Source organism: Tamandua tetradactyla, chromosome 1 (genome assembly GCF_023851605.1).
Source record: "Tamandua tetradactyla isolate mTamTet1 chromosome 1, mTamTet1.pri, whole genome shotgun sequence".
Lineage (NCBI taxonomy): Eukaryota > Metazoa > Chordata > Mammalia > Pilosa > Myrmecophagidae > Tamandua > Tamandua tetradactyla.
In genome coordinates this window covers 65,840,161-65,867,775 of record NC_135327.1, presented here as the reverse complement: position 1 = coordinate 65,867,775, position 27,615 = coordinate 65,840,161, and the positions used below count along the sequence as shown (strand labels likewise).

Below are 27,615 nucleotides of genomic sequence, written 5' to 3'. Positions count from 1 at the left end.
TAGGGACCTGTCTCTAAGGGCAGCCATTATTTCAACCTGCCATGGAAAAAGGACACGGCAGAGGAGATTTAAACATGTCACACTTTCCTCAGAGCTAAAGGGAGTATTGGTTGAAGGGCTACATTTGCTGAACAGGCCAAGAAAGCTCAGCTTTGGGAAGCCACGGAAAAAGCTTTTGGTGTTCTTCTTGATCTCCTCTCCAGGTTACTTTGGAGCCAGTCTGCTCTCCCTTCATGAATCCCTGGCCCTCTTTGACTTGGGGAAAGTCCTTTCTGGCATGCCCCTACTCCCTCAACTTGTCCTTGAGGCAAAAGCAGCTTAAGACATGAAAGGCATATATGGTGTGGGGAGTAGGTAGATGGGGGCAGTGCAGTCTGTGGCAAAGATCTGCTGGCTTCACATGCCTGCGAGACGGAGGTCTGTCTGTCTTTGGGAAACAGAGGGGACAACCAAACTCCTGTAAACAGAGGAACATAAACTTCTTTTTATAATAGCTCAATCTAATTCTTTAAACCCTTTAGTCTTTAGTAGAGTATTGTTTGTCTGTACAGTTCTGAGATCATTTTTGAGTTTTCCTGCCTTCTTGCTGAGATTGTCAGTAGTCGCTGCACGGTTTTCTTGTGTGTGCTTTTCTTTCCCTTTCCTTGGTGGCTAGTTAGTGACAAAATCCCCAGGTCTGAGTGGGGGCCTGGTTGGCTCTGGTTGCTGCCCTGCTTCCCTGTGCAGACCCTCCTTCAGCCAGGCCCTCAAGTGCTGTGAGCTGGAGTAAGTGCAGGTTGGACTAACCATGAGTTGTCATACCTGTTTCTGTTATGCCAAGGACCTTGTTGTTCAGGTGAAATCTTGATAGGAAGCCCACAATGTAGAACAGATAGAATTTGAGCTATTCTGCTGATGTCTGTGTGTGTCTGTGTGTGTGTGTGTGTGTGTTCACGTGCCAGGGGCGAGATGGGGGTCTCAGGCAGAGCCCAGGTGAAGTGGGAACCTTCATTTGGAAGAATGTGCTTTAAAAACTACTGGAGTAGATCATCCCAAATGATGGATGGTGACCTGAGAAGTCAGATACATGAGCCTATTGAGATCTGATACTTGAAATAGCAGTCCTGAGATTCTGAACAATACAGAGTGAAGTCTGTGGTTTTGATGCTATCTGCAGTTGTGTGACGCCAGTCTTTTTCTTAGACATCAGGGATTAGTGTTGTAGCTCTTACTCTCACATAACTGACAATATCTATTTATTTTTTAGTCTTTTAAAAAAACTTCTCATTGTAAGATAATTTAGAGATCAAAAAAATTTGCAAAAATGGAAAAAAGAATTACCATCTATCCTTCATCCAGCTTTCTCAAATGTTGGCATCCTTCTTTTTTTCTGGTCCAGGATTTAATTCATTATCGCTTGTTGCATTTATTTTATTTCATTATTATTATTTTTTTACGTGAGCAGGCACCAGGAAGCAGACACAGGTCTCCTCATGGCAGGCAAGAACTCTACCAGTGAACCACTGTTGCCTGCCCTATTGCTTGTTGCATTTAATTGTCAGGTCTCCTTAGTCTTTCTTAATCTGTTTTTGCCTCTTATGACCTTAACCTTGATTCTTTTAAAGAATACTGGCTTTTCCCCCCAGAATTCCCTTAAGATGGTTTTGTCTGACATTTCCTTATGACTGTATTCATATTATTTATTATTGGTAAGAAAATGAATCACTACTTTGGCATTTTTGGCAAGAATGTGAAGAAGTGCAATATCTTTCTCAGTGAATCGCATTAGGAGGCACTGATGTCCATCTGTCCCATTGCTGGAGATGTTAACTTTGATTGCCTGATTGAAATGGTGCCTTCCAGGTGTCTCCCTTGTGAAGTTGCCATTTTTCCTTTTGCAATTAAAAAATATCTTGGGGAAATACTTTGAGACATTGAAAATATCTTGTTTCCCATCATGATTTTGCCCACTAGTATTAGCAACCATTGCTAATTCTTCCTTGAAGCAGTTATTACTGTGGTGTTTATCACATGCTGGCTTTCTGTTTCCATTATTCTTTCTACATTTATTAATTGGAACTATACTGTAAGGAAGAGTTTTCCTTTCTCCCCCATTTATTTACATTTCATTCAGTTACTTGTTTATACATATAAGGTCCCAGGGATATTTACTCTATTGAGTATAATTTGTTACTTGTTGTATTATTGCTCACATAGCAATAATATGTGGTTATTGGAGTCTCCTTTGAGTTGACTTGTCCTTTCAACATGTTTGCATCATTTTTTTTTTTTAGAACTTTGTTATAAATACACATTTGGTGAGTTGGGGGGCGATGAAAGGGAGAGATGGTGCTGTACACAATTGGTAGAGGCTTGGAGGCTGGATGCCACATAGACAGACAGTCTGCCCAGCAGAATAGGCTGGCAGCATTTGGGGCCTATTAACACTTGGTGGGCAAGAGCCGGCAGAGAGTCCTTTTCAGGGCAGCGGAACCAGCATGCTGGAGGCCCCTGGTCTGGGATCCTGTGGCAGTGGTGGTGGCACCTGGGCTTAGCTTACATCATTCAGAACTTTGCAGGCAAACTTGAACTTCACCTGCATTTGTTCCACTTGCTTGTGTGTTAGCTTCTGCACAGGCTCCTGGAAATTGGTACTCGGGTTTTCACCTCACAGCATGAAGCTGATATCGCTGCTGAGGTAGGTGGGGATGGTACAGTAGGGTAGCCCACCATGGGGAATAGGAACTTGCAGAACAGCCGCATCTCCTTGATAAGGTCTAGGTGTAGCCACTGGCACTTGCCCTGGCAACAGAGAATCCTGTCCTCCTTGAGGGCTGTTTTCATGAGCTGGTTATAGGATTCCTTGAAGAGGCCTCTCAGCTGGGCCCATCTGAGGAGTCAGTGATGATAACATTAAAGGTGTACTGGTTCTGTTTCATGAACTCAAAACCATCACCCATGTGCAGGGTCACCTTTGAGCTGGAGTAGCCAACTGCCATGCCTGGCAGGAACTTCTTGGAGACCTGGATGTTGTCCTCATCAGTCTCGCGCTGGACAGCTGACTCTACCAAGGGGTGCTTCACTACCTCCTACAGGACATCCCTGTCCCCCACCCCTGATATCAACACCTTGTGGGGGTTAGGCTGGCTGCAGAGGGGAAGGTTGATAATCGTCTCCTAATAGGAGAACTGGTCACGCTCCCTGTAGTGGATGATGCTGTCTAGCACCAGCCCATTGCTGTAAGTCTTACTTAGAAGACAAAGATATCCTGGTATCGTGAGCGCAGATGGTATAGCAACTGTTCCTCCTGCAGTGACAGGCCCTGGCCAGGCCACAGGCTGCACGTCTCACACAACCAGCCCTCATGGATGGCAGTGGGTCCAGAAGTGGCAGGGCTGTCTGGTCTGGGCTCCATGGTGGGCAGGCGGGCCTAGGACTGTAGGCTGAGCAGAGCTGTGGCACAACGGGACCAGTGTTTGCATCTTTTTTGAATAGTTCCTTACTGTCTCATACCATAAGATGTTCCATACTCATCTTGTATTTTCCTGCCCCAACTCTGGAATCCTTCTTTTCTCCAAGGAGCCCTGGTTCTTTTGACTACAAAAAGGTATTTAGAAACCAAGGCTGGGTTTACTCTTTGGAAATGGGCTGTCGTTGCTTCTGGCCCTCTCAATGGACAAGCTAATATGTATGTATACTTGCCAAAGAAGTACTTTGCTTCTTTACTTTCTGAAACCATCCCATTTCGTCTTTTCACTTCCTCACTCCAGCTTTTTTTTTCCCTTAAAAAAAAATTGTGGTAGGGGTTAAGAGTGAGTTTTGGAATCTTAAGAACCCTGTGTTGAAATACCAACTTCCTCTAGCTTTGGGCAAATTACCTCATCTCTCTAGGTAATTAGGTTTCTCATTTGTAATGTAGGGATGGTAGAGGGTTCTTGTAAAGGTTAGGTAATTAAAACTTTTTGTACATGCTAAGTATACTAGGTTTGGTTCTTTCATTTAGCAAATATTTATGGAATGAATTCCATAATTCATTCGGGTTTTTCTCAGGGCCTTGGGGCAAATGGGGTTTAAGAGTGCCTGCCTACTTGAATCCCCTATGCTTGTTCCTGGCCAGCCTTTGATCTGAGAGGTTAACCTCTGACTAGGTTTGATGGAGAGGAACAGAGCCTCTGGCTTCTTTTTTTATCTCCTTGTGTCTTTAAGCTGTTTGTACAGCAGTTTGAGTCAGTTGGGGGAAAAGGAAGACTTCTTTTGGGCCACCCACTAGCACAAGTTTTGAAGTGGGAGCTTCCGCTGGCCTCAATTTAAGTGAGCAGTCCTGATTCTGTCTGGGTACATTCTGCTTCAGAAAGCAAGAAATTGGCACTGATCTGTGGGTGTTATTATCATGTCACAGCATTGGAAGTAACTTCTTTTCCCCCCTCCCCTATTTTGGTGTGACCTTTCTTTTTTTATTGACGAGTTCTTCAGTAGGGGTATGGTGCTGACTCAGCGGACCCCATAATAGCAGGCACTTGGACCTGACACTGAAGAGGAGACCTATTACAATCTGTCCTCTGTTCGTCTGGAGCCCAGGGAAAGCACCCAGGGCTGAGGAGGAGGCATGCAATTCTTCTTCACAGCTGGGAACCAGAGAGGGTGGAAGCAGGGAAAAGAAAACCAAACAGTGCTCCCCCTCAACTTTCAGCAGAGGCAGCAGCAAGCTGCACTAGGCCTGGACCAGAATCTTCTTTGGGAGAGCTGATGCTCTCTGTTCTGTGACCCGCAGGGGAGGCGTGGGAAACTACAGTCTGGGCTTCTATTCCATGAGGCTTAGTGACCTTTGAAGTTGGCTGGGAGAAGTGGTGTTTGCACACTTTTCCCCCTATCCTCCCCCACAGTTTGCATCATGCTTGGCAATTGGGTGCACTGAGTGCTTACTGTTTTCCTGCTGCCAGAACTTCACAGTAAGTGGGTAGGTAGGACTAGCTGTGACCTAAAAAAACACTTAAGCATTTTCTGGTGTCCCTAGTGAGAAACTGAATAAAGTAGGAAAAATGTCATTTCTGGTGCTAAGGTTCTCCCAGTAGAATAAACTCCATCCAGATCCTTTGTTATTTTCATCTTTGAAGGCTGTGCTGCTGATCCCCACGACCTGCTGCTTGCGGAAAGAGTGCTTAAGGAGTTAGGTGTGGTGACTAGAGCCTCCCTAACTTAGTGAGTGAGGATGATGCCTTTTGGCCTACCTCTTCCTGACTGTGTTAGGTCCTGAAGTTACTTCCCACCCCCAAAGAAGACAAGCCCAATCTCTCCAGGCAGTAAAAGCAATAAAACTCCTGAAAGTACTCTGCAAAACTCGTTATATCAAGAAAGGAACCTAGACAGAGTTGCACAAGTTTGCGTGTTGGGTGCGTGAGTATATTTGCAGTGTGTAGAGTGTGATGTTCTCCACTGACAGGTTAGCTAGTGTCCCTCTAGTGGCTTCTTGCATCCAGGAAGCCTTGGCAAATTTCACTGCCCAGTAGCAGTTTTCAGATTCTCTACCTTGGTGGTTTGATAAGAAAGGTATTGGAGAAAAGCATTGCCTCAGGTGACTTGGAGATGAGTATTATCATATTTCTTACCTTTCATTCTTCTCAGATTGGTCTTGGTTGGCTGTCTCTGACTTCCTTAGGGCAGACTGAGTTTTACCTTAGTATATAGCGTATGGTACTGTGCAACATGCAAGGCTGTTTACATTCAGTGTCTCATTTTATTTCCCATCCCTGAGGCCTATTTCATTAGGACACTGAGACTTTATGACTCATGGTTGCCCATGTTAAGTGGCGGTGTCACCCAAGCCCAATGTTCTCTTTCACAAAAACCATGTCCTGGTTAGGGCGGCAGTTCATCCTTAGCTGAGTTTCTTTATGGCTAAGGACCTCTGCTTTTATTTTCAAGTGACTTTGTGTACTACTCCAATCTGGAAGTTTCTCATTTTTTTTGTTAAAAATCTTTTTGTATTGGCATTTTGAAAAAATGGTGTGTGCACCCATTAAAAACAATGACAGCAGTAGTAAAAAGTCAGTCTTTTTTTTATCTGCGGTCCCTGAGTTCTTCACACAGATGAAGTGACAGTGTAATTCATCCCAAACTGAGGCCCTTTTGAAAGGGAAAGGGAGCACTGTTAATAACTGCACCAGGGCCACAGGCTCAAGACAGATACCTGGTCACCCTACCCATGGGCACTTTTGGTACCAGTTTTCTGCGCATTGTTTAGGAGATATTCTGTGGAGATATAAGTATACTTGTTCATCTCTCTCCCTCTTATTTATTTACTTTCCACACGAGTCCACATCAGCCCATACCATGTTCTTTAGAACAGTGGCCCAGCATTCCTTCCACAGACCTGCTGTGGAGTACTATGGTCAAAGTTGGCCTGATGCCCTGTTAACTGGGCCGCAGTGACTGTCTTTATGTTTGTTTTTTTTTTTGCATACATGGGCCTACCGGCCTCATTTCTGTTGGAATTACAGGAGGATGCTCATTAGACATAGATGGCTGTGAAATTTTTAAAAATCCTAGAAGTTTCTTCAGAAGTAACATATATTCATTGAGAAAATTAGAAAATGCATGTCTGCAAAAAGAAAGACCAAGGGAATTTAAAAGATTCTCTAGTTCACTTTAAGAGCTATCTTAAATGTTCCCTGAAATGAAATGTTCCCCCCTTATTAAACTTCTTTCTAATGAGTCTCAAAATTCTGTGACGGGTTTCTGGTCAAGTTGTTTCCATTTAAAAACTACTGATTTTAAAAACAAAGAGCTTAAAGCTACCACACATACAAAATAAATGGTCCATAAAACATTCCATTCCTTCTGAAGACTTTTTTTTTAAATAATTTTTTATTAGAGAGGTTGTAGGTTTACAGAAAAATCGTGCATAAATGACAAAATTCTCATATCCCACCCTATTATTTGATTTTTATTTTTATTTTTTATTTTTTTCTTAATTAAAAAAAAATTAACTAACACAACATTTAGAAATCATTCCATTCTACATATGCAATCAGTAATTCTTAATATCATCACATAGATGTATGATCATCATTTCTTAGTACATTTGCATCAATTTAGAAAAAGAAATAGCAAGACAACAGAAAAAGAAATAAAATGATAATATAGAGAAAAAATAAAAAAATATAAAAAAAACAAAAACAAAAAAAAACTATAGCTCAGATGCAGCTTCATTCAGTGTTTTAACATAATTACATTACAATTAGGTAGTATTGTGCTGTCCATTTTTGAGTTTTTATATCCAGTTCTGTTGCACAGTCTGTATCCCTTCAGCCCCAATTACCCATTATCTTACCCTATTTCTAACTCCTGATGGTCTCTGTTACCAATGACATATTCCAAGTTTATTCCCTAATGTCGGTTCACATCAGTGGGACCATACAGTATTTGTCCTTTAGTTTTTGGCTGGACTCACTCAGCATAATGTTCTCTAGGTCCATCCATGTTATTACATGCTTCGTAAGTTTATTCTGTCTTAAAGCTGCATAATATTCCATCGTATGTATATATCACATTTTGTTTAGCTGCTCGTATGTTGATGGACATTTTGGCTGTTTCCATCTCTTTGCAATTGTAAATAACGCTGCTGTAAACATTGGTGTGCAAATGTCCGTTTGTGTCTTTGCCCTTAAGTCCTCTGAGTAGATACCTAGCAATGGTATTGCTGGGTCATATGGCAATTCTATATTTAGCTTTTTGAGGAACCGCCAAACTGCCTTCCACAGTGGTTGCACCATTTGACATTCCCACCAACAGTGGATAAGTGTGCCTCTTTCTCCACATCCTCTCCAGCTCTTGTCATTTTTTGTTTTGTTGATAATGGCCATTCTGGTGGGCCACCCTATTATTAACACCTTACATTAGTGTGGTACATTTATTGTAACTGATGAAAGAACATTTTTATAACTGTACTATTAACTGTTGTCCATGGTTTGTTTTAGGATTCATTGGTTGCGTTATACAATCTTATGGATTTTTAAAAATGTTTATTCTAAAAACATATACAACCTGAAATTTTCTCTTCTAATTACATTCAAATATATATTTAGTGCTGTTAAGTTATACTCACAGAGTTGTGCTACCATCACCAACATCCATAACCAAAACTTTTCCATCATCCCAAATAGAATCTCTGTACAATTTAAGTATTAATATCCTGTTCCCTACTTATGCACCGGACCCTGGAAACTTGTATTCTAGGATATGACTCTGTGAATTTGCTTATTCTCGTTACTTCATGTCAGTGAAATCATAAAGTATTTGGCCCTTTCTTTAAAGGTTGATCCATGTTGCCTCATGTATCAGAACTTTTTTTTTAATAGCTGAGTAATATTCCATTGTATGTATATACCACATTTTGTTTTTCCATTCAACACTTGGGTTGCTTCTATCTTGTGGCAGTTGTGAATAATGCTACTGTGAACATTACTGTGCAGATGTACTTTTGAGTTCCACTTTTAGTTCTTTTGTGATATACCTAGTGAAGGGGTTGCTGGGTCCTGTATTTAATTTTCTATATTTAACTTTCTGAGGAACCACCAAGTAGTGTTCTTCTGAAAATTTTATGATCCATTTTTATCATTAGCCAGTTTTTTGTTTTTTTTTTACCGTATTAAACCTACATAGAAACAGTTCTGGGACATTTCTTCCACCACCACTTCCACCCAGATTAAGACTGGGGTATAAATGTTACTGATAATACTGATTTATCCTCCTGAGCCTTCTGGGCAGACTTGGTGACCTGGCCAGCCCCCGTAGCCTTCTTGTCCACTGCCTTGATGACACCCACTGCAGCTGCTTGTCTCATCTCATGAACAGCAAAACTTGATCCAGAGGAGGAGAGTCAGAGATGCTCCCAACACACATGGGCTTGCTAGGAACCATATCAGTGATGGCAGCATCACCAGATGTATTAGTTTGCTAAGCTTCCAGAAAGCAGTATATTTATTAAATTCCCTTTTAATAAGTATAAAAAATAAATTACAAGTTTACAGTTCTAGTGCTGAGAAAATTTCCAAACTAAGGCACCAACAAGAGATTACCTTCACTCAGAAAAGATTAATGCCATCTGGAACATTTCTGTCAGCTGGTGTTCTAGTTTGCCAGCTGCAGGAATGCAATATACCAGAAACGGAATGGCTTTTCAAAAGAGGAATTCAATAAATTGCTAATTTACAGTTCTAAGGCCGAGAAAATGTCTCAATGAAAACAAGCCTATAGAAATGTCCAATCTAAGGCATCCAGGAAAAGATACCTTGGTTCAAGAAGGCCGATGAAGTTCAGGGTTTCTCTCTCAAGTAAGAAGGCACATGTTGAACACAGAGTTTCTGTCTCGTCTGGAAAGGCACATGGTGAACACAGTCAGGGTTCTTCTCTCATCTGGAATGGCACATGGTGAGCACGGCATCATCTGCTAGCTGCTTCTCCTGGTTTCCTGTTTCAGGACGCTCCCTGGGAGGCATGTTCCTTCATCTCCAAATGTTGTTGGCTTATGGACTCTGCTTCTTGTGGCTACGTCGCTGTGCTTGGCTTTCTCTGAATCTTTTTTTTTTTTTAATTTTTTTTATTAATCAAAAAAAAGAAAAGAAATTAACACAACATTTAGAAATCATTCCATTCTACAAATGCACTCAGTAATTCTTAGTATCATCACATAGATGTATGATCATCATTTCTTAGTACATTTGCATCGATTTAGGAAAAGAACTAGCAAAACAGCAGAAAAAGATATAGAATGTTAATATAGAGAAGAGAATTAAAGTAATAATACTAATAATATATATATATATAAAAAGGAAAAAGAAAAAAAACAAAAACAAAAGATACACACAAACAAACAAACAAAAAACCATATTTCAGGTGCAGCTTCATTCAGTGTTCCTAACCTAGTTACATTACACTTAGGTATTATTGTGCTGTCCATTTTTGAGTTTTTGTATCTAGTCCTGTTGCACAGTCTGTATCCCTTCAGCTCCAATTACCCATTATCTTACCCTGTTTCTAACTCCTGCTGGTCTCTGTTACCAATGATATATTCCAAGCTGATTCTTGAATGTCGGTTCACATCAGTGGGACCTTACAGTATTTGTCCTTTAGTTTTGGGCTAGACTCACTCAGCATAATGTTCTCTAGGTCCATCCATGTTATTACATGCTTCATAAGTTTATCCTGTCTTAAAGCTGCATAATATTCCATCGTAGGTATACGCCACAGTTTGTTTAGCCACTCGTCTGTTGATGAACATTTTGGCTGTTTCCATCTCTTTGCAATTGTAGATAATGCTGCTATAAACACTGGTGTGCAAATGTCCGTCTGTGTCTTTGCCCTTAAGTCCTTTGAGTAGATACCTAGCAGTGGTATTGCTGGGTCGTAATCCATTCTGCCATTCTATGTCTTTTGATTGGGAAATTCAGTCCATTAACTTTTAGTATTATTACTGTTTGGATAATATTTTCCTCTACCATTTTGGCTTTTGTATTATATATATCATATCTGATTTTCCTTCTTTCTACACTTTACTCCATACCTCTCTCTTCTGTCTTTTCGTATCTGACTCTAGTGCTCCCTTTAGTATTTCTTGCAGAGCTGGTCTCTTGGTCACCAATTCTCTCAGTGACTTTTTGTCTATAAATGTTTTAATTTCTCCTTCATTTTTGAAGGACAATTTTGCTGGATATAGGAGTCTTGGTTGGCAGTTTTTCTCTTTTAGTAATTTAAAGATATCATCCCACTGTCTTCTAGCTTCCATGGTTTCTGCTGAGAAATCTACACATAGTCTTATTGGGTTTCCCTTGTATGTGACAGATTGTTTTTCTCTTGCTGCTTTCAAGATCCTCTCTTTCTCTTTGACCTCTGACATTCTAACTAGTAAGTGTCTTGGAGAACGCCTATTTGGGTCTATTCTCTTTGGGGTGCACTGCACTTCTTGGATCTGCAAATTTAGGTCTTTCATAAGAGTTGGGAAATTTTCAGTGATAATTTCTTCCATTAGTTTTTCTCCTCCTTTTCCCTTCTCTTCTCCTTCTGGGACACCCACAACACGTATATTTGTGCGCTTCATATTGTCATTCAGTTCCCTGATCCCCTGCTCAAGTTTTTCCATTCTTTTCCCTATAGTTTCTGTTTCTTTTTGGAATTCAGATGTTCCATCCTCCAGTTCACTAATTGTAGCTTCTGTCTCTTTAGATCTACCATTGTAGGTATCCATTGTTTTTTCCATTTTTTCTTCTTTGTCCTTCACTCCCATAAGTTCTGTGATTTGTTTTTTCAGATTTTCTATTTCTTCTTTTTGTTCAGCCCATGTCTTCTTCATGTCCTCCCTCAATTTATTGATTTGGTTTTTGAAGAGTTTTTCCATTTCTGTTCGTATATTCAGCATTAGTTGTCTCAGCTCCTGTATCTCATTTGAACTATTGGTTTGTTCCTTTGACTGGGCCATATCTTCAGTTTTCCGAGCGTCATCCATTATTTTCTGCTGGTGTCTGGGCATTTGATCAGATTTCCCTGGGTGTGGGACCCAGCTGGTTGAAAGCTTTTTCTGTGAAATCTCTGGGCTCTGTTTTTCTTTTCCTGCCCAGTAGGTGGCGCTCGTGGCGCTCGTCTGTCTGCACGGCAGTCGGCCCGGGAAACCGCGTGTGGAGGCGGGGGTCTCTGGCCGCCGCGGCTTGGGAGAGTGCCGGTCCTAATTGCCCAGCTGGCCCGAAACGCCAAGCGTGACGGGAGGGCCCCGCTATCCAACGTTCCCAGTCAGACCGGGGAGCCACGTGCGTGGAGGGGACCCCAGTCGCCAGCCGCCCCAGCTGGGAAAACGCGCGCCCCTCGGGTATCTCACCGCAGCAGATTCTCCCTGCCCGTTCAGCTGTTCCAGAATGGGGTACGCTGTCTTTTTGGTCTCTGTCGTGACTCCGGGAGCTGTTTCGTATTGTTTCTGTTTCTTTAGTTGCTTTTCTGGAGGAGAAACTAAGACCCGCGCGTCTTACTAAGCCGCTATCTTCTCCGCTGAATCTTTTAAATTTTTTACATGGGCCGGCACCGGGAATCGAACCCGGGTTCTTTGGCATGGCAGGCAAGCATTCTTGCCTGCTGAGCCACCGTGGCCCTCTCTGAATCTTTCATTCCCCAAAATGTTTTCTTTTTTATAGAACTCCAGAAATTTATCAAGACCCACCCAAATCGGGAGACATGTCATCACCTAATTCAGCTTAGCAACCACTCTTGATTAAATCACATCTCTAGGAAAGTGATATGATTACAGTTTCATGCATACAGTATTGACTAGGGATTATTCTGCCTTTATGAAATGGGATTTAGATTAAAACATGGTTTTTCTAGGGGACAAACGTCCTTTCAAACCAGCACAGCTTGGAAGGCATATGGCTGGCATCTGCTGGTCCCTTGCTCCTAGGCTCCATTGCTTTCATCCTGTGTTCCTGTGGTGGTTTCTTATTTGGCCTCTGTGGGCCTACACTCAGCTCCTCGGGACACAATGCTGGGTTCTGGCTTGCTTATTATCTCATGGGAAGGCACATGGCAATGTCTGTTGGGTCCTGCATCTCCAAATGTCTGCTGTTGGCTCTGCCAGCTGTGAAACAGCTGTTCTCTAACCATCAGCATCTCCAAAATGTTTCCGCTTTTAAAGGACTCCAGTAAACGAATCAAGATCCACCCTGAATGGGTGGAGTCACATCTCCAGCTAATCAAAAGGCCGTACCCAGAATGGGGCGTCACATCTCTGTGGAGATGATGTTGTCAAAAGTTCACACCCTACAGTATTGAATCAGGATGAAATGAAATGGCTGCCCCCATAAGATTGGATCAGGATTAAAACATGGCATTTCTGGGGTACATAATCTTTTTTTTTTAATGTTTTTATTGACAAAACAAAACAAATACAAACATGAATATTTGCATCATTTTTAGAACATTTGCGTCACTCCAGAAAAAGAAATAAAAAGAAAAAAAAAGAAAAACCTCATAGATACCACACCCCTTACCCCTCTCTCTCATTCACTAGTAGTATTTCCATCTACCCAATTTATTTTTACCATTGTTCCCCCTATTTTTTTCCCTATACCCCTTACCACTCCCTTTCATTGATCACTAGTATTTCAGTCTACTCAACAATGTTTATTTTAACATTTGCTCCCCCTATTATTTGTTTATTTTTTTATACGTATTTTTTACTTATCTGTTCATACCCTAGATAAAAGGAGCATCAGACACAAGCTGTCACATTGTGAAAGCTGTATTATTATACAATCATCTTCGAGAAACGTGGCTACTGGAACACAGCTCTGCAGTTTCAGGCACTTTCCTCTAGCCAAGCTATACACCTTAAACTAAAGAGGGGATATCTTTATGATGCGTAAGAATAATCTCCAGGATAACCTCTAGACTCTGTTTGAAATCTCTCAGCCACTGACACTTTATTTAGTCTCATTTCTATCTTTCCCCTTGTGGTAGTTAGATTCAGTTGTCAACTTGGCCAGGTGAACGTACCTAGTTCTGTTGCTGTGGACATAAGCCAATGGCACGTGACCCTCATCTGTTGCTAATTACATCTGCATTCGGTTAGGAGACGTGCTTGCTGCAATGAATGACGTTTGTCTTAATTAGCTGGTGCTTAAATGAGAGAGCACAGCCTAAGCAGCTCAGCATTCCTCATCCCAGCACTTGCAGCTGAGCCCAGGCCTTTGGAGCTGCAGAAAGAAGTCACCCTGGGGAAAGTTGTTGGAACCCAGGAGCCTGGAGAGAAGGCCAGCAGAGACCATCTTGTGCCTTCCCACGTAAGAAAGAACCTCAGTAGAAAGATAGCTGCCTTTCCTCTGAAGAACTAACAAAATAAATCCCCTTTTATTAAAAGCCAATCTGTCTCTGGTGTGTTGCATTCCAGCAGCTAGCAAACAAGAGCACCCCTCTGGTTGAGAAGGTTTTCTCAATCTCTTGATAATTGAGTCCCAGCTCGTTCTAGGATTTCTGTCCCATGTTGCCAGGGAGGCTTACACCCTTGGGAGACATGTCCTGTGTAGAGAGGGAGTGGGCAGTGAGTTTGCTTGCTGTGTTGGGTGAGAGAGAGGCCACATCTGAACAACAAAAGAGCTTCTCTGGGGGTGACTCTTAGACCTGATTTTAAGTAACTTATTCTTTGCAGGGATAAGTTTCATATGAACAAACCCCAAGATTGAGGGCTCAGCCTATTGATTTGGTTGTCCCCACTGCTTGCAAGAATATCAGGAATTCTCCAAATGAGGAATTTGTATTTTCCCCTTTCTTGCCATTCCCCCAAGGGGACTTTGCAAATACTGCTTTATTCACTGTTGAAATCACTCTGGGATTTGTCGGGGCATCACACTCGACAAACCTACAAAATCTCATGCCCTATTCAAAGTTCCATGTACTTATAGCACCATAAGTACATAGAACAATTAAACTGTTCATGTAAGTTAAATTCGGAAATGCACTAGTCAAAATATAAATTTTGTACCAAATAAACATTTTTTGCTTTAGTCTCACATAGAAATTGAAGTTTTAAAATATGAACCATCACACGAGATTTCAAGAATTGGGGGCCATCTTCCAACTTCTTACCAGAACAGCAGTTGATCTTCTCCTTCAGTTCAGTAAACTTGCAAGAACTGTGAGCTGGGGGACAGTCTAGCACAGGTGCACAGCCAGCACTGATGAGACTGGGTAGGGTCAGATAGTCACCTGTGCAATGAAGATAGCTCCTTCCATTGATGGATCATTTTTCCTGTCACCAGCCACATGGCCAAGAACATCTTTTTTTTTTTTTAACTTTAAACAAATTTCTTTTACACAGAGGTTTGTCACATAATTGAATATTTCTCTATACACAGTTATTCTTACTCTCCTTTGAAAGACTTCTGCTTAACTTCTCATCTAGTGATGGCAAGCACTAAAATCCTGATTTTAACAAAATGAGTAAAAATTCCTTAGTGGTTTAAGTTGAAAGCAGTACACAGGTACATGGCTCTTGTACCTGGTATCAAGAATGTGCAAATGTCTTTTTATTCAAAAAATACAAAATAAATTATCTGTAGGCATGGACAATGACTGCCGTAAAACATTATGTATCGTCAACTAAAACCAGTAACTGATGGTTATAGTGATGTTCTTTCATCAGCCAGCCTGTTCTTCTTTCATTTTCTTTGAATGACTAAGTTATTGGTGAGAAACACTGCTTTGAGCATCCCATCACATTTCGTTAATCATGGTAGAGCACTATTCTAGGATTTAGAACATGCCACCTCCCATTCCACCCGTTCCACCCATTGCAGGGTCCTTCTCTTCTTTAGGAATTTTATGTGACTACAGCTTCTGCTGTGGTTAAAAGAGAGGCCACCCCAGCAGCATCCAATAAAGCAGTTCTTACAACCTTAGTTGAATCAATAATTTCTTTTCCTACCATATTCACAAAATCTCCAAGTATATCATCATGGCCAACTTCTGAGGAACTTTGCATAATTTTCTTAACTATCAATGAACCTTCATCACCTGCATTCTTAGCAATGGTCATCAGAGGAATTTTGAGTGTTCTTTTAATAATTTCTATACCAGTTTTTTGATCTTCATTATTTGGAGTTAGTGAGTCCAAGGCTGGAATGCATCGAAGCAGAGCACCACCACCTCCCAGAACAGTGCCTTCTCCAACAGCAGCTCGTGTAGCATTGAGTGCATCTGTAACTCTTTCTTTTCATTCACTTCCACATCACTTGTTCCTCCAACCTTGAACACAGCTACTCCATCTGAAAGTTTTGCTAGACGTTCATTTAGTTTTTCCTTTTCATATTCACTAGTTATGCTGTCTAACTGCTCAGTGATTTCTTGAATACTTTTTTCAGTTTGAGTCTTGTCACCTTTTCCTTTCAAGAGCAAGGCATCATCTTTAGTCATTATGACCTCTCCAATTTTTCCCAAATCATGAGGCCGAATGTCTTCAAGGTTTAGAGTCAACCCCTCTTCTCCAAGTACTGTATCACCAGTAGCAATAGCCATGTCTTTGAGCTGATTCTAATTATCACCAAAACCTAGAGCTTTGACTGCTACAGCCTGAAGACCAACTTTCAGCCTATCCAAAACAAGAGTACTTAAAGCTTCTCCATCAACATCTTCAGTGGTTATAACCAAAGGCTTACGGTGAACATTGGCTATATCAAGAGCAGGTAAAACGGATTGGAAACTAGAAATTTTCTTTTCACTCAGAAGGACATAGGCATTCTGGAATTCTCATTTCTGATCTTTTGATGTATTAATAAAGTATGGTGAAATATAACCCTGCTCCAAACATCATGCCTGCAATAATTTCTCATTCATCATTCAATGTTTTTCCATCATTTACTGCGATGACACCCTTTCTTCCAGCCTTTTTCATTGCATCAGAAATTATGTTACTAATTTCCTTGTCTCCATTTGTAGAAATTGTAGCAACCTGAGCAGTTTATTCAGGGGTTGTCACAGGTTTCGACTGCTTCTTAAGTTCAGCAAAGAATTATAGCATCAACAGCTACCATCACACCTCTCTTGATGTCCACTGGATTAGCACTTTTGCTAATCTTCTCAAAGCCTTCCTTGGCAATAGAGCATTCCTGTACAGTAACAGTTGTGGTGCCATCCTCAGCCTCATCATTTGTGTTATTGACAACATCTTGATCAAGTCTAGCACCAATAGTTTTATATTTATTCTTCGAGTCCATTGACTTTGCAACAGTCACACCATCTTTTGTTACTTTGTGACTTCCCCAGCTCCCTTCAGTAATCACTGTTCTTCCCTTTGGCCCCATAGTAATGGCTACAGCATTAGCTAAAAGATCTACACCTTGAAGCATTAAGGCTCGGGCATCTGCACTGAATTTTCCATCTTTGGCATAAGCCCGAGTGAGATGAGCAGCCAATGCCCTGGACACTGGCCTTATTTGGTGAAGGACAGTGGGTAATTGAAGCATTTTTGTGGGGCAGTGGCTGAGCATGCAGACGGAGAGGCAGGCTGTCAGCGGCGAGTGAGGGCACAAAGAATATCTTTTATTCTTGACATTGAAGTCCACATTGTCCCCAAGAAGAGCTTCAGCCAGAGCCTCAGTGGTGCATTCCAACATACTTTATGGTCAGTCATGATGTTGACTGGAGCAAAGGTGACCACTTAGCCGGATTGAGAACACCAGTCTCCACTCAGCCCATAGGGGCGGTACCCATACCACCAATTTTGTAGACTACTGAATGGGTAGACTCAGGGGCTTGTCTGTTGGGCGAGTAGGTGACAGGATGCCATTCAGAGCTTCAGGCAGAGTGGTTCCATTGGCATTGCCGTCCTTGTGGGTGACTTTCCATCTCTTGACGCAAGGCACGTTAACACTTGGCTTCAGCATGTTGTCACCATTCCAGTGAGAAATTGGCACAAATACTACTATGTGGGGGTTGTAGTCAACTTTCCTAATGTAGGTGCTGACTTCCCAATTTCTTTTCTTGCTGTGGGGTGGCTCAGTGGAACCCATTTTGTTAACATCAATAATTAGTTGTTTCACACCCAGTGTGTAAGCAAGAAGGAGATGCCCCATGGGTCTGACCCATTTTGGGAGTTACCAGTTTTAAATTTAAAAGCACAGGCAAAAAAAAAAAAAAGAAAAAAGAAAAAAGCACAAACAGCAGCAATTAGAACAGCACAATCAAGCTGAGATGTGCTGTGAACATGTTCTTGATAAAGTCTGTGTGTCCTGGGGCATTACGATGGCTGCGCTAATACTTGCTTGTCTTGGTTTCCACATGATGATGTCAGTTGACATCAATTCAACTTGCAGTTTATCCAAGACTGGGACATGCTTGAAGGAACCCCTTCCCATCTCAATAGCCTCTTTCTCAAGTTTTTTGATAGTTCTTTTGTCAGTTGCACTACATTTATAGATAGGTGGCCAGTAGCAATGGACTTGTTAAGTTGACGTGTCCAGTGATGACAGTGCTGATAGGATTCTTTTCCTTTCCCATTTTGGCTGTGTCCTAGTGGCACACTTGAGGTGAAAAAACTTTACACCAATCTGGTATTAGAGAGGGTATTTACAGTGGTCCAGTGCCACTGCTGAGGCTGAAGTGGGACACATACCTCTGCTTTCTGTCAGGTCCTGGGCTGGTGTTGGAGGTGTTTGTACCTCACTTTGTGCTCTTCTGTCTGATTCAATTCAGTCATGTGAGAAGATCCCCTTTTTTAAAAACACTTACGAGTTTCTTTGTTGCAGATATGTACTTTAAAAAAATAATTTCCAATATAATTGACATGAGCTAAAAATAGCTATTGTAACAGTATTTTGTTACATATTAAAAAATGTCTTGCTCCTTCCCCCCCCCCAAAAAAAAACCCCACAAAAAACAAAAATAGAGTTATGTCTCTGACTCTGTAAGAACAGGACATTTAGAAAAAGGTAAAGAAAGAAATTCCTTAAATGTCAGTATTGTGGGAAGTGTTAGTGATCTGGAAGTCAGGTGATGGGGGATGATACCCTCTATCTATAGTAAAAGAGATTCAGGCTAAGTTAAAGATTTGGTTGTCTCCTACTCATGGTACATTTTTCTGTAACTGGAATCCTCTGAAACATTGGTGAGTAATTTGTGCTGTGTTCTAATCCAGAGGTCTTAAAGTAAAGAAACATTTAATTTATCCCAGCATTCCCTAAATTAACTGTATTATGGAGCCCTTTTTCCTTTCTAGTTATGGGACTGTTACTTGGAGGAATCCAACTTGTGAAATGATTCTTTTGGTCCATCATTCTGCCTGATTCTTCGTATTAGATTCAGAAAATTAGAGTTCCTTATTTTTTTTTTAAGGTTTTTTATTTTGAAATATATATACAAATATATATACAAAGAAAAGGGGGGGAAACAATTTTAAAGTACACTTCAACAAGTAATTACAAAACAGATTTCAGAGTTTGTTATGGGTTACCATTTTGCCATTTCAGATTTTTCCTTCTAACTGCTCCAATGCAGTGGAGGCCAGAAGAAATATCAGTATAGTGATTCAGCAGTCACACTCCTTTGTTAAATCCTATTTTCTCTATTATAACTACTATTTCTTCTTTGATCCTTCTTCTGATCTATAGGGAAGTTTAGGCAGTTGAGAAAGGAGTGTGGATATTCAAGGATAGGAGGAAGTAATTAGTTGATAATCCTGGAGAGGCTGGTCCCTCTGGGTTTCCGGATTTATCTGACCTAGGAACCTTTTGGAAACTATAGTTTCCAGGAAAGCAAAGGTAGTATATGAAACGTTTATAGAGTCTCAGTTTGAGCTCTATGTGTTCTTAAGAGTTAATAGGAGTGATGTTGGTTGGGGTTTAGCAAACCATGGAAGTTAGCACTGTCTAACTGAATTCAGCTTGCATAAGAGTAGCCTCCAGAATAGACTCTTGACTCTGTTTGATCTCTCTTAGCCACTGATGACTTATTTTGTTAGACTTCTTGTTGTATTGATTTGCATTTCCCTTATAGCTAATGAAGATGAGCGTCTCTTCATGTGCTTTTTAGCCATTTATATTTACTCTTTGAAAAAGTGTTCATATCTTTTGCTTATTTTATAATTGGGTTGTTTGCTCTTTCGTTGTTGAGCTGTATAGTTTCTTTATGTACACAGGATATCAAACCTTTATCCGATATATGGTTTCCAAATATTTTCTCTCAATGAATTGGCTGCCTCTTCACCTATTTGACAATGTCCTTTGAGGTACAGAAGCTCTTGTTCTTAAGGAGTTCCCATTTAACTATTATTTCTTTGCTTGTACCTTAGGTGTAAAGTTTAAAAGGCTACCTTCTATTTCTAGATCTTGAAGATGTTTTCCTACATTTTCTTCTAGAAGTTTTATGGTACTGGCTGTTACATTTAGGTCTTTAATCCATTTTGAATTAATTTTTGTATAGCGTGTAAGGTAGTGGTCCTCTTTCATTCTTTTGGCTATTGATATCCAATTCTCCCATGCCCTATTATTGAATAGACCGTTCTGTCCCAATTCAGTGGATTTAGGGCCTTAGCGAAGATTAGTTGTCCACAGATTTGGTGGTCTATGTCTGTACTCTTGATTCTTTTCATCACTTCTTTGTACCAGTACCATGCTGTCTTGAGCACTGTGGCTTTATAGTAAGCTTAAAAGTCAGAAAATATTAGTTCTCCCACTTTGTGCTTCTTTTTTTAGATTATCTTTAGCTATTTGGAGTCTCTTTCCCTTCCAAATAAATCTGATAACTAGCTTTTCCAAGTCTTCAAAGTAGATTGTTGGGATTTTGATTGATATTGCATTGAATCTGTATATAAATTTGGGTAGAATTGACATTTTAATGACATTCAACCTTCTTATTCATGAGCATGGAATGTCTTTCCTTCTTTTTAGGTAATCTTTTAATTTCTTTTAGCAACGTTTTGTAATTTTCTATGTGCAAGTCCTGGACAACCCTGGTTAGGCTTATTCCTAGATACCTGATTCTTTTCATCGCTGTTTTGGTTGGATTTTTTTCCTTACTTGTCTCCTCAGTTAGGTCATTACTTGTTTATAGAAATATTACTGAGTTTTGCACATTAATCTTGTATACTGCCACGGGGCTGATTTATTTATTAGCTCAAGAAGCCTTATCATAGATTTCTCAGGGTTTTCCAAGTGTGGGATCATGTCATCTCCAAGTAATAGTTTTACTCCTTCCTTTCCTAGTTAGATGCCTTTTATTTCTTTCTCCTGTCTAATCATACTCCAACTAGGACTTCTAGTATAATATTGAATAATAGTGGTGAGAGTGGGCATCCTGTTCTCGTTCCTGATCTTAGGTGGAATGCTTTCAATTTCTCACTGTTAAGTATGTTGGTGGCTGTGGGTTTTTCATATCTGCCCTCTATGATATTGAGGAGGTTTCCTTCAATTCCTACCTTTTGAGTGTTTTTTATCAGGAAAGGATGCTGAATTTTGTGGAATGCTTTTTCAGCATTAATTCACAGTATCATGTGATTTTTCCCTTTCAATTTGTTAATGTGTTGTTTTACCTTGATTGATTTTCTTATATTGAAAAACCCTTGCATTCCTGGTATAATCTCCACTTGGTTGTTTTGTATAATTCTTTTAGTGTGTTGTTAGATAAGTATTTTGTTGAGAATTTTTGCATTTTCATTAGAGAGATTGGCCTGTAGTTCTCCTTTCTTATGACTTCTTTTTTTTTTTTTTAATCCCTGTTTTTTTATTCATCTATTCATACCCTGGGTAAGAAGAGTATCAGACACAAAATTTTCACAATCACGTAGTCACATTGTAAAAGCTATATAGTTATACAATCATCTTCAAGAATCAAGGCTACTAAAACACCATTCCGTAGTTTCAGGTACTTCCCTCTAGCCACTCCAATACACCATAAACTAAAAAGGGATATGTTTATAATGCATAAGAATAACCTCCAGAATAACCGCTTGACTCTGTTTCAAATCTTTCAGCCACTGAAATTTTATTTTGTCTCCTTTCTTTCCCCTTTTGGTTAAGAAGGCTTTCTCAATCCCGTGTTGCCGGGCCCAGTTGGTCCCAGGAGTTCTGTCCCATGTTGCTAGGGAGATTTGTACCTCCGTGAGTCATGTCCCACGTAGAGGGATAGGTCAGAGTTTGGCTTATATTTAACCAGGTCAGTTTTATCACATCTTTAGTTTGCATTTTATCTTTTTCAGTTTTTTCTCTTCAACAGTTGCTATATGAACTTATGCTGACTTTCAGAGCTGAAGAACTAAATTTCTCAGTTGTCACACAGATACTTAAAGTTCCAGGGCATTGTCAGTCAGATGTCCGGACATGGGATTGGAAACAGTTTCTCTCTTCGAAGTTTTTTAAGGTGCCAAAGGTCTTTGGAGTGCCAGCAGAGGAGTGAATCCTGGTTGCTGAGCTTCTAGACCAAATTCAGTCCAGCGGCTGCAAAAGGCTCGGTTAGCTGGCTTACCTGCTCTGCCAGGGCTCCAGAGCCTCAGACATTCATCCTTCTGGAGGTCACCAAATTGTTACTGGACAAAGACCGTGGATTCTTTTGCCTGATACGCTATATAATCAATTCCCGAGACACTGGGCTTTCAAAGAGAGAAAGAGTTTATTATTAGGTACATAGAGGAGAGCAGATGGCCTGTCAGTCGAAAATCTGTCTCCTGTAATTTGTTTTTTTATGCACTCTAGTTCAATGTTCTGCCTTCTAGCTCTCTTATTCTTCCTTCTGCTTCTTCAAATCTGCAGTCATGTGTCTATAGTATATTTCTAATTTGGTCTATTGTATCTTTCGTCTCTATGAGAGCTGCCATTTTCTATTTAATCTTTCAAATTCTTCTTTATGCTCTTCCTAGTGCATTTTTTTTCACTTTTTTTTATTGTATAGTATAGCATGTATACAAAGCAAAGAAATAAAAGAGCGATAGTTTTCAAGGTACTCTTCAGCAAGTAGTTACAGGACAGATCCCAGAGTTTGTCATGGGCTACCATGTAATCCTCTCGTTATTTTTCCTTCTAGCTGCTCCGGAATGTAGGAGGCTAGAGGGCTTAAATATTTATCATCACAGTCGACTTTTTTTCCTTCTTTTTTTTTATGAAAAATAACATATATACAAAAAAGCTAAAATTTCAAAGCACAGCACCATAATTAGTTGTAGAACATATTTCAGCCTTTGACATGGGTTTCAATTCCACAATTTTATATTTTTATTTCTAGCTGTTCTAAAATACTGTGGGCTAAACGAGCTATCAATTTAATGATTCAGCATTCATATTCATTTGTTAAATCCTGTCTTCTTTATATAACTCCACCATCACCTTTGATCTTTCCCTCCCTTTCTTTACTGTTGTTTAGGCTATGGCAATTCTAAATTTTTGATATTGGAAGGGTCTGTCACTAATATGAGGTAGGGAAATGGAACTATCTGATGTTCTGGAGAGGCTGGGCTAGGTTTCAGGACTTATCTGGAACAGGAACCCATCTAGAGGTTGTAGGTTTCTGGAAAGTTACTCTAGTGCATGGAACCCTTGTGGAATCTTATATATTGTCCTAGGTATTCTTTAGGATTGGCTGGAATAGTCCTCGTTGAGGGTTGGCAGGTTATGATTGGTAGCACAGTCCACCTTCTAGTGCCTTTTTTTAATTTAATTTTATTTTTTTAAATACCAAAAAACACGTAACAAACACACACATTCCTATTTTGATCATTCCATTCTACATATATAATCAATTATTCACAATATCATCACATAGTTGCATATTCATCATCATGATCATTTCTTGGAACTTTTGCATCTATTCAGAAAAAGAAATAAAACGAAATCAGAAAAAAAATTTATACATACCATACCCTTTATCCCTCCTCTCATACCTTTCTGATACCCTTTAATCTCTTTATAAATATCCTTGAGTAGTTCTTATTTAGTGTCCCCTTTGGTGTTTTGGTTTGCTCGTTTTGGGACATTTCTTTCTGGATCTTCACATGCTTTATGATTTTTTGTTGTGTTCAGGGCATTTGATTATCTTTCTAAGGTTATTTTGTAAGTTAGTTTCCTTCACTTTTCTGAAATTTTGTATTTACTTGGTTTTGCATTGAAGGGTTTGTTTTGTACTTGTTTTGTCATTAATTCCCCACCAAACCAAGGCCCAGATCTCATGTAGGGGGTGCAGTTCTACTTGAACGACTATTGAAAGTTTGGCAGATGTTCAGTGGCAGAATGCCTGTCCACCATGTGGGAGACCCAGGCTCAATTTCTGGACTGTGCACCCGCCTTGAAGAAAAAAAATTAAAGCAACAACAGCAAATAACAACAAAACAACACACCTGAGCAATAGTAGGTCCTGAAGTCAGAAGGAGACACCCCAAGATATATTGGGAATGAACTCAGACTGGTACCCACAGAAGGAAGAAGAGAATAAATCAATAAAAATAAAAATATATAAAAATAAAAAATGAAAGAAGATACCACTACTAATAAAAAGTATATAAAGAATAAAAAAAGAAACTAGACTGTTAGGCGTTTGCCAGACAGCACTTTACTGCTTCTTCGCAAAAGGAGGCACTCCTGAGGCACCTTCTCCCCTCAGGCCCACCCTTTTTTCACCTGCAGGGGTGCTGGGAAGATGGTGTGCATGGTGGGGGAGCTGTTTCTGGGCACATGACGGTGGAATAGGAGAATTGATAGTAGTTCCTGGGGGAGCACCTGACTGCAGTGCTCAGTGCTCAGGGGATCTGGTGTTCACCCACCCAACAAGACACTATTTGTGGTGTCCAGATGGGCAATTGCTTTCAGCGCCTAGGGGTATGGCTTTTCACAGTAGGCAGCTAGGCACACTTCTGGGCTCCTCACAGGTGCTAGTGGCTGCAGAGCCACCTGGGGAGGTTTCCCTGCCTGCAGCAGGGGCAGGCTGGAGCGGAGGATGGGCAGTTCTCATGGATCTGCACTTCCCTGCCCATATCGTCTGCTCATGGTGGAGAACGCGGTTGATCTGACCCACACTGCTCTCACTGTCCCGATCTCCCTGCCTCCCTATAAAATATTGAAGACACTCTTCGATCACTTACCTCTTAGAGACTGCAATCTTGGTCATTTTTTCTCTGTCTCCTATCTTGTTCTGTGGCACAGATGTGAATCCAGCCTATCCTACTCCACCATCTTCCTGGAAGTCCCCTTGAAATTTTTTGTTCATTTTTATTTACACAAGTCATGAAAGAATACGTCACATTTGTAAACATAGGTAAAACTAAAGATTCATTTGATCACATCCCAGTTCCAGAACTTTGCTCAGAGTTAATCAGTGCTCTTTGGGTCATGCTTTGAAGTTTTTCTGAAAGTATTTAGTGATCAACACTTTTAATTTTAAAGGTAGATAGCCAGCTTTTATGAGTGCCTTGGTGTCTTTTGCTGGTGTGATGCAAATGTTCTAAAAAATGATCATAATGATGAGTACACAACTATCTGATGATATTGTGCGCTGTCGATTGTACACCAGGCATGAAATGTTTGTATATAAGAATGTTTGTGTTTGTATATTGTTTTATCAGTTAAAAAAAAATCACAAAACCTATCTTGGATGCATGGGTGGTTCAGTGGTAGAATGCTTGCCTTCCATGCGGGCGACCTGGGTTTGATTCTCTGACCAGGCACCCAGAAAAATCCAGACAAACAAAGAAACCAAACTATCTGGGTCTGGCTTCCAGAACTTCCTCTTTTTTTAGTTTCCTCCCTTGCCTCTGCCACTGAGGCTGAGGGCGTGGCCATAACTCTGTTTCATAGGGGACTAATGAAGGGTTAGATTTCCTGGGTTCTTCTCTCTCTCTTCCTTTTGTGTCTTATCCATAATGTACCTGCAGTTATTGTTGTGATTCTCAGTTGTAAAGGGCATACAGTTGTGTATGTCTTTTCTATCTCACCCAGCCCCAGACACTTTTCAGTCCTTTCTGCAACATCACAGTGGGTTGGAAATTGTTTGGTCTCTTTACAAGTCCTCTAGAATCAAGGAACTCACTTTCACTGAAACAGCCTTTCCTTTTGCAGATTGCCCTGATTTTTTTTTTTTTTTTTTTTAACATGGGCAGGCACCGGGAATCGAACCCGGGTCCTTGGGCATGGCAGGCAAGCATTCTTACCTGCTGAGCCACCATGGCCTGCCCTGCCCTGATTTTTATTGAAGATTTCTCTTCACATGTGGTTTGTCCATCCATCCTCCCATCCAGCATATATTGAGTGCCTTCTGTGATGTTCTGCATGTTTAGGGGGAATGTAGATTAAAAATTACAATTCAGTGAGGTAAGTGCAGAAAAAGTGGGTCAGATATTATCCCCAGGGTGTCAGAAATTGCTTCCTGGAGAATGGTGATATGTGTGCGATGCCTTCATGATTGTAGGAACCCAGAGGAGCCAGGAAAAGGGAGGGAGGGATTCCTGGTCTGTCAACCCAGGTGAAGGCAAGCAAGCAGAAGAGAGTATGTGTGTTTGTTCAAGGAATTTCCATTCAGAGGAGTAGAATCTCAAGATTCAGGACTCAAGGATTTTTGGAATATTCTGAGCAAGTTGGGGCCAGTCTAGTTCTAAGGTCTGTTGTCTATGATCATATAGACCATGCGGGAGTAGAAAAGAATTATGATACTGTTCACCACAAGTTTTAATATATACTGAGAGTTTTCCATTGGAGGAAAATTAAAATCCCTTAATGAAAAATTAAAAAAAAAAAAAGTATAGTAACCATGGCTTGACTAATATTCCAAGAATTAATTCACTTGGCACAGTGTTTTGTGTTTGTGAATATTTACTGTAAATTGGAATACAATCCTAGATCAAGGACTTTACATGTTGTTCTTTATTTCTCATACTTTTTTTTTATTTTGCTGGGCATCTGGAAATTTATTATGCTATTCTATTAATTTTGTATATGCTTAAAAGTTTCCTTAATAAAAGGTTTTAAAAAAATTCAAACAATGTAATCTTTCTCTTATTTTTTATACCCTTCTCTCACCTTAAGTAAAAGTATCAAATCCCTTTTTACCTGTCTTTTAATATTTCATTCATATTTTTATATTATTTATTTGGGTAGCTGTCTCTATTTTCCTCTCAGGAAACTAGAGTTTACATAGGCTTAGAGCCCCAGATGACTTAAAACCCCAGGTTTAGTCAGTGGTGAAAGGTTTTTTCATGTATTTTTTTTTCTTGGTTGATCTTAGCTTTGTGGGTGATGAGTATTATATATAGTGATGTTTCTTTTAAGAAACTTCTGGTAAACTGTGGTAGACTATTTTTCATATTGTCTTGTAGTTGCCCATTTCCTGTTACATGATAGAGTACATTAATAATTTCCTCTGTTTTTTTTTATTTCCTGGGACAGATCATATTTAGTCATAAAGGATAATAGCCATCCAGGTGGGTATGAAGTGGTATCTTATGGTGGTTTTGAGTCTGCATTACTCCTGTTCATCCTTAAAGAACATCTGGGGCTTGAACTGAGACTCTATGAGAGTTTCATGCACTAGATTTACCTTCCTGGAATATATAATTCCTGGAGGGTTTCTAGGTCAAATAAATTCTGAAACTCAGAAGGACCAGACTCTTCAGTATTGTCAGTTGATTTCATCCCCCTGTCTTTTGGTGTGGACAACCCTTCTCAATGAAAAGGTCCAAGCGGGCATTGCCCAAAGATTCCTGTAGATTGGGAGAAAGATTAAAGGAAAGGGAGGTGGTATAACAGAGAAAATGGGATTTAACAGATGAGTATGGCTGCTGAATCACTATACTAATATTCCTTCTAGCCTCCAGCGTTTTGGAGCAGCTTGAAAGAAAAATCTGAGATGGTGGAATGTAGACCATGACAAACTCTGGGATCTGTTCTGTAACTACATATTGAAGTGTGTTTTGAAAATTAATGCTTTTTTCTTTCTTTGCTTTGTATATATGTTGTATTTTACAATAAAAGGTTAAAAAAAATTTTAAAACCACATTATTGAAAAAAAATCAGTTGGTTGTAAATTTGAGGGTTTATTTTTGGACTGTCAGTTCTATTCTGTTGTTCTGTGTGTCTATCCCTATGCCGGTATCATGTCACTTGATGACTATAGCTTTGTTAGTAAGCTTTGAAA

The 27,615-nt window shown here is 40.2% G+C and overlaps 1 protein-coding gene and 2 pseudogenes across 3 annotated transcripts in view; 1 reads left to right on the top strand and 2 right to left on the bottom strand.

Moving 5' to 3' along the window:
• Positions 1 to 27,615, top strand: part of NUDCD3 (NudC domain containing 3) — a 238,738-nt gene that overhangs the window by 48,814 nt on the left and 162,309 nt on the right. The gene's annotated exons all lie outside the window — the stretch shown is intronic.
• On the bottom strand, positions 2,531 to 3,394 carry LOC143678376 (spermidine synthase pseudogene; annotated as a pseudogene).
• LOC143648360 (60 kDa heat shock protein, mitochondrial pseudogene) lies at positions 15,268 to 16,976 on the bottom strand (annotated as a pseudogene).